This window comes from Hipposideros armiger, unplaced genomic scaffold (genome assembly GCF_001890085.2).
Source record: "Hipposideros armiger isolate ML-2016 unplaced genomic scaffold, ASM189008v1 scaffold_175, whole genome shotgun sequence".
In the NCBI taxonomy this organism is placed as follows: domain Eukaryota; kingdom Metazoa; phylum Chordata; class Mammalia; order Chiroptera; family Hipposideridae; genus Hipposideros; species Hipposideros armiger.
Window position 1 is genome coordinate 1,377,657 of NW_017731525.1, and position 5,946 is coordinate 1,383,602.

The 5,946-nt window shown below is 44.9% G+C and overlaps 1 protein-coding gene across 1 annotated transcript in view; it reads right to left on the reverse strand.

Annotated features, from left to right (window-relative positions):
* Window positions 1-526, reverse strand: part of TMEM150C (transmembrane protein 150C) — a 71,131-nt gene extending 70,605 nt beyond the window's left edge. Inside the window, exon 1 of the mRNA XM_019652205.1 lies at window positions 174-526. The gene's annotated coding sequence lies outside the window, so the exon portion shown is untranslated. The remainder of the gene's footprint in view (window positions 1-173) is intronic.
* Window positions 527-5,946: the final 5,420 nt, after the last annotated feature.

Here is a 5,946-nt window from a genome sequence, read left to right on the forward strand (position 1 = left end):
ACGGCAGTCTCGGCTAGGAGGGCGCTTCTTGCAGGAAGGGGTGGGATCTGCCCGCCTGCCGCGCGGTGGCCTGCCCCCGACTTATTCTGGGGTCTCTGCTGCGAGGCCTCCCAGCAAGAGCTGAGCTCCCCGGGCCTCCGCTTCTACCACCCCTCGGGGCCCCTCATAGTTACCGGGGGCTAGAGCCGAGTGTGGACGGTCAAACCGCTTCTTTCCAAAGCCTTTGTGGATGCGTTTGCCTGGCGCTCCTCACCCAACAAAAGAAGGACGGAATCTGGGATCCTCCGCCTGGTGGTTATTTATTCCTGACCTGTTGTAACCTTCTGGCTGGCTCCCTTCTGTCCATACACCTAGGGGTTTTGCACATAGCAGCTAAAATTCATTTTCATGCCCACTGGCTGAATGTAGCTCTCCACCACTCAGCGCTCTCCCGCGGTTTCCTTTCATCGTAAAGAACAAACACAGGGCCAACTTCTGACCCTAGCAATGAATAGCGACTCCAAGGCCGCCCTCCCAGCGACAGCTTGCTCTCCTCCTCCCAGTGTTTCCTCCAGGTCTGTTACAAAACTGTATTCATCAGCATTTTAATAGCTTCCCCCACCCCAGACCCCAACCTACCAGTGGCACCATGTCAATGACCTCTAGTAACAGCTGGATCAGTGCCATTTTTATCACGCGTTCACCACTGACTTCTTCTATTCCAAACATAGCCTTGGGGGGTCCTCCTTGACCAACCTGCCTTAGTCAGGCTGACTTCCATTCTTTTGCGGGGCTTCTGTACCACACCTGTCTCCATGAATCTGTCGCCTCTCAAAACACTCGTTTCAAACTCTCCAATTTAACTTTCCAGAACTCTGCCTTCCCCGACAACTCTTGTGATTATTGTCTACATATGTACACTCGTATATTGTTTTGTTGCTACTTCTTTCTCCTGGTTACTAGACTGTCAGCTTCTTGAGGCCAGGGACATGTCTGCCCTCTCCTGTTTTTCTTACCTTAACAAATGAGACTGTTGACCATAGGGTTAAAATAGCAAAAATCGAAAACTTAATTCTAATCTAGAATCCCCTGAAAGTATGTGTTAAATTTCTGCGTTTAGCTTATGTGTATTTTTTTTTGAGGAGAGTAATTACAGCTTCCATCAAACTCTCAAAGTGATCTGTGACTTTCTCAAAGTTATGAATTGCTTGAGGCCTGCCCATGAATGAACTCCAGCTCTGATGTGACACCCCTCCCACCCATACCACTCCATCTCTTCCCAGCCATTAAGTCCTCTCTGCACTGACTAAAGGAGGCCTCCAGCTGAACCTTCTTCCAATCCATTCTTTTAAAACTTGCGGATCCACCCAAACATTAGTAGTCCCTCTCAGTCATCTGCACATGGGAATCACCAGTGGGAACTTTAAAACAGCACAAAGGCCTGGTTCCACTTCTAATCCTCCGAGTCAGAACCTGGAGTCAGGGGTAAGGGGACAGGTGGGACCAGTAAGTGGGTATTTTTACAAAGATCCACAGGTGAGTCTGACATTCCCATGACGAAGACACTGCTTTTCTTGGGAACAGGATCTCCAATCAGTATAATGCCCTTACTTTTCCTTTTTGTTTATGGGAGGACTGAGAATTTCTTGCACTATGTTTGATTTATTTGAACGTTTTCATTTTCACTTGGAAGCAGGCTCACTTTTGCTTAAGAAACCAACCTGAATTTGTGAGGACGGCAAGCTCAGTGCCATGTGTCAGCAGCACTAAATCACTGCCACCTTCATCTCCAAAATATCTATCCAAATAAAACCAAAGAGTGAAATAAATTACATTCCTGACAGTGATATTGACAGCTGAAATATTATCTTACAGTGCTGGCCATGAAGGAGACTTCATTGCTATATGCAGATTCTGTTAATGTCATGAGTCATGAGAGTTCTAGTGTAGTTTCAAGAGAGCTGAAGACAAACAAAACATAAATTTAACTGTGCTTTTATGTTTCTTTTATTGGTCTTGGTAATCCCACCCATTAGCATTTGTCTACCATGCACTCAATCTGAACTTAGATTTTTTAAAACCATGTATGAGTGTAAACTTGAAATAGTATCCCAGTGCTAGTTGTCTTTTAAATATATATATATAAAGATTCACCCTGTATTCTTCAATGATCTGTTGACAGTGTTCCAAAAATACTTCAGGCTTTGAGGAAAGGGCCAACTACTGAACAAACAGGGTTTAAGGCCTGGAGATAGATGCTAGCCACAAATTTTGTGGGGTGGGATGGAAATCAACACACAGGGACATAGTCATTCCACAGGACCCCAATGAGGTACCATGATTTTGACACCGTGTTGCTCTACCAGCTGGGCTGATCTAACTCTGGTGAACAGCATAAGCACAAGCATCCATTCCATCTGAGGAGAGGTGATAGTTTTTCTGATACAAGTGAACTTGTTATCTAACTGAAACAACTACAGACCATTTCGAATTACAAAGAACGTTTATATTCTTGCTCATTTCCTTTCTCTTGGGCAGCCAATTTGTTATTGTTTATGATTCGAATCACTTTCCCTCTGTCATGAGCTGGACATGGCTATCAAAGTAGCAGCCTCACACACGTTTGTGTCTTTCCACAATGTCAGACTTTATTAGAATAAAGCCATGGAGCTAGTCCTACTGACTCGGTTTACCTTGGGCATTAACCAAGGCTCCAGCCAGAGGATAGCCTCCAATAGTTGAGGTAGAGCGGTTTCACATGAAAGAGTCACACAGGTTTGAAAGCAATAGGGTTAGGCAAGGAGAACACAATCTTATGAAGGAAGGATGAGAGAGTCTGGTGTTCGGTGAGAATCCATGTAGCACTGGGGTGCATAGTGTCAGGCATCAGATGGGGCTTGTGAGACAGGAGGTGAAGCTTCAAGTGCTCTGTCTGGGACAAGTGCAGGTGTGGCTGTCAGCTCGTCAGTTGAGACCTGAGCGATAAGCTGTCAGACAGCTCTGATTTTATGCTCAAGACGGGGTGCAGTGCACCTATCTGCAGTCTGATAAAGCCGTCTAGATGGTCACTCTCCACCCTGTATCTCCAGTTACCTGTAGGGCCTTCACTGGTTACACGTTTCATGTGATGCTCTGGCCAGACTGTCAATTTGTGACTAACATAACTATCAGAATTATTACAGTCCATTTTGTGTTCATAATTAATGCTCTATACACCTTATTCAGTTGGAAAAACAGACTTGAGAAGCACAACTCATAAATAACACTCCCAGGATTCCGGGAGTCCCTGAAGCTGGTCAAATTGCAATGAATCTCATTATAATAAAAATCTCTGTATAACAAAGATAGTGCCAACCCTTCTCCAGCCTCTGATAATTCAAGTCTTCTCTGATAAACAACAAAACCATACAAAGTTCACTGAAATGGCACTCAATCTTTACCAACACTGACCTATTAAAGAAAACCTTATTAGGGGTACTTGGAGAGAGAACGAGAATACATTTGGTAACAGGATGTTAAGTGGGAGCTATTATTTTGCTTCCATTTTATCAGCAGGTCCACATGATAGTTGTCCGCTACTCTTGCATCACAAGCAAGGTGCAGGACCACCATGTAGGACTTGCAAAGGAGTGTTCCCTTAACCTCTCACTTACCTTAAAGGTATAAAAGGGTGAAAGTAGAAGCTGAGGAGACTGCGGTGGGTTAGAGAATGGTTTCCGGAGAGGAGCGGTAGATGTTTCGACAGGCCCCTCCTCTGTACCCCCCTCCCACCGCCCCTCCACCCCCTCGGGAGGCAGAAGGGCCAAGGGGGCTTTTCTCTCACCTTAACTCTGGTGAGAGGGACTTCAGGCAGACCTCTCAGAGAGCTGAGGATGTGTCCCCTGCAGTTTGGGGAACACCATGGACTGGTGTCTATGTCATGCCTGAGAAATCTAAAGGGCCAGAGTTGGCAAAAGTGGCCTGAATGCAGGGTAGAAACTGTGGCGGGGAAGTAATTTACTCCCACAGAAGACAAATGTACGAGAGTGAGACAGTGTGGGCCTGACTTTGATCCTACCCAAGAGGACTGCTTGGAAATGCAAAGAGACCTCAGCAGAAAGAAGCCAGAGGTTTGCCTTCAGATGCCCAAGGCCCTGGGGGGGAGACTCTAAGGCAACCAGTCAGAAGCAAAATGAATTTGCCTGTGCCAAGGAAACGGGTGGCGAGAGATTCCCCAGCAGGGTGGTGGTGGTGAAGGTGGTTCTGACAAACCCATTAAAGCGCCCACGAGAGAAAGTGTCAACTGGAAACATCTGCTAGGGCCAGAGGAAGCCACGTCAGCTAGAACCCCCCAGGGCCTTTCTGTCTCCTTAGCTGTCTCTCTTCCCCACTTTAGTCCTGGAGGAGTAGGGCAGCCTAAGTGAGTGTGGAAGCAGGGAAGGAGTGCCGGGCCAGGAGATATACAGAGAAAGCTTGCCATGACTTCCCTTTGTCTCTGAAGTACAGAGTGTTTTATTATTATGCTGTGCCAGACATTGTGCTGATATGATGGTATTAATTACTGATACAAGACTGTGTTTTTTATTAAAAGTAACCAGAGACCTTTTATTATTTGAGAGTAACCCCAAAAGTCATCGGGCCTGTACATTAATTCATCCAGGAAAACAATTAGCCCCACAGAGCAGGTTTGAACAGGCATGATAGAAGAGAATAAAGCTGTTTTCTGATTATACCATGAATCCTACTTGGGTCAATATATCAGCTATACATTTAAATATAATGCATTCCATATTATACCTTAAAACCTCTGAGGGTGTCTCATTCTGGCATCTTGCCTGATATTTCAAGAAACCTCCTTCATGTGTATGTAAATTATAACTCAAGCTTTCCAGTAAGAAAGTTGGAAGTAAGGATACTAGATAAAAAGATCCAAATGGATCTAAACATTGGTTTAACCTTCTGTTTAATAGCTGGTTGCTGTGGTTCCTCATCTCTAAGGGGCTGAGATTAGATAAAAGGTCTCTTTCAATCAGAAAAAAAAATCTGTTTTAAAAAGGCTACAGCCACATATAGCATGTTCTAGATCAATCCTTCAGTTTGCTGCATCGGGCCAGCAGCCCTAAGACCAGCATATCTGGTGCTACTGTACTGCAGTGCTTTGGAATGATGAGGGAGAAATATTTCCCAAAATGAGGACTGAGAAGTACAGGGGTACCTCCCTTTGGAGGCCAACTGGTGGCTGAGGTTGATGTGATCACCTTGGTGACTGTTTCTATGTTATGCACTTGGCACTTGTGATCTGGGAATCCCCAAGCACTTTCCTGTATTCTCTCAAGTACTAGGTGTGATCATCTCATTCTCCCCCTCCAGCGGAAGAGCAGAGTTGCAAAGAGGTCTGTGACTGGTGCTCAGAGGGAGAACCTCAAATACACGCCAGATTCCATGTTCTGAGATTCAGTGGAACCCCATTTTCCCTATTTGAACTACAAGACTGTTGTTTGCTGCAAGAGAGTAAGCCAAAAGAGTGTGAACAGTCATGATTTCAATCAATATCCTCTTCTTTGGACCTCTTGCCAACAGGCATTACATTTGTGGGAGGCATTCATTATTTATTTGATTAAAAAATATCTTCTAAGTCAGGGAACTAAAGATGAATCATTTTATAGCATCATATTCTTTTTGTCACAAATGACTGTTTTTGAGGAATTTAGATTATTCTCACTTAGTCCTATAAAGTTCTGAGAGACGTTGCTTCAGCCCTACAGTTTTGTTGCCCTACTATGCTGTCTGCCCCCCAGCTGCCCCAGCCTCCATCCGAGAAATAGGCTGGTGCCCACTCTGCATTGGCTGTTAAGTATTTTAAACATCAGTCCTGGATGGAGGCTCAACTTCTCTCTACCAAAAATATCTTAATATCTTTTTTATCTTCTGTAATTCTCTCTCTCTCTCTCTCTCTCTCTCTCTCTCTCTCTCTCTCTCTCTCTCTCT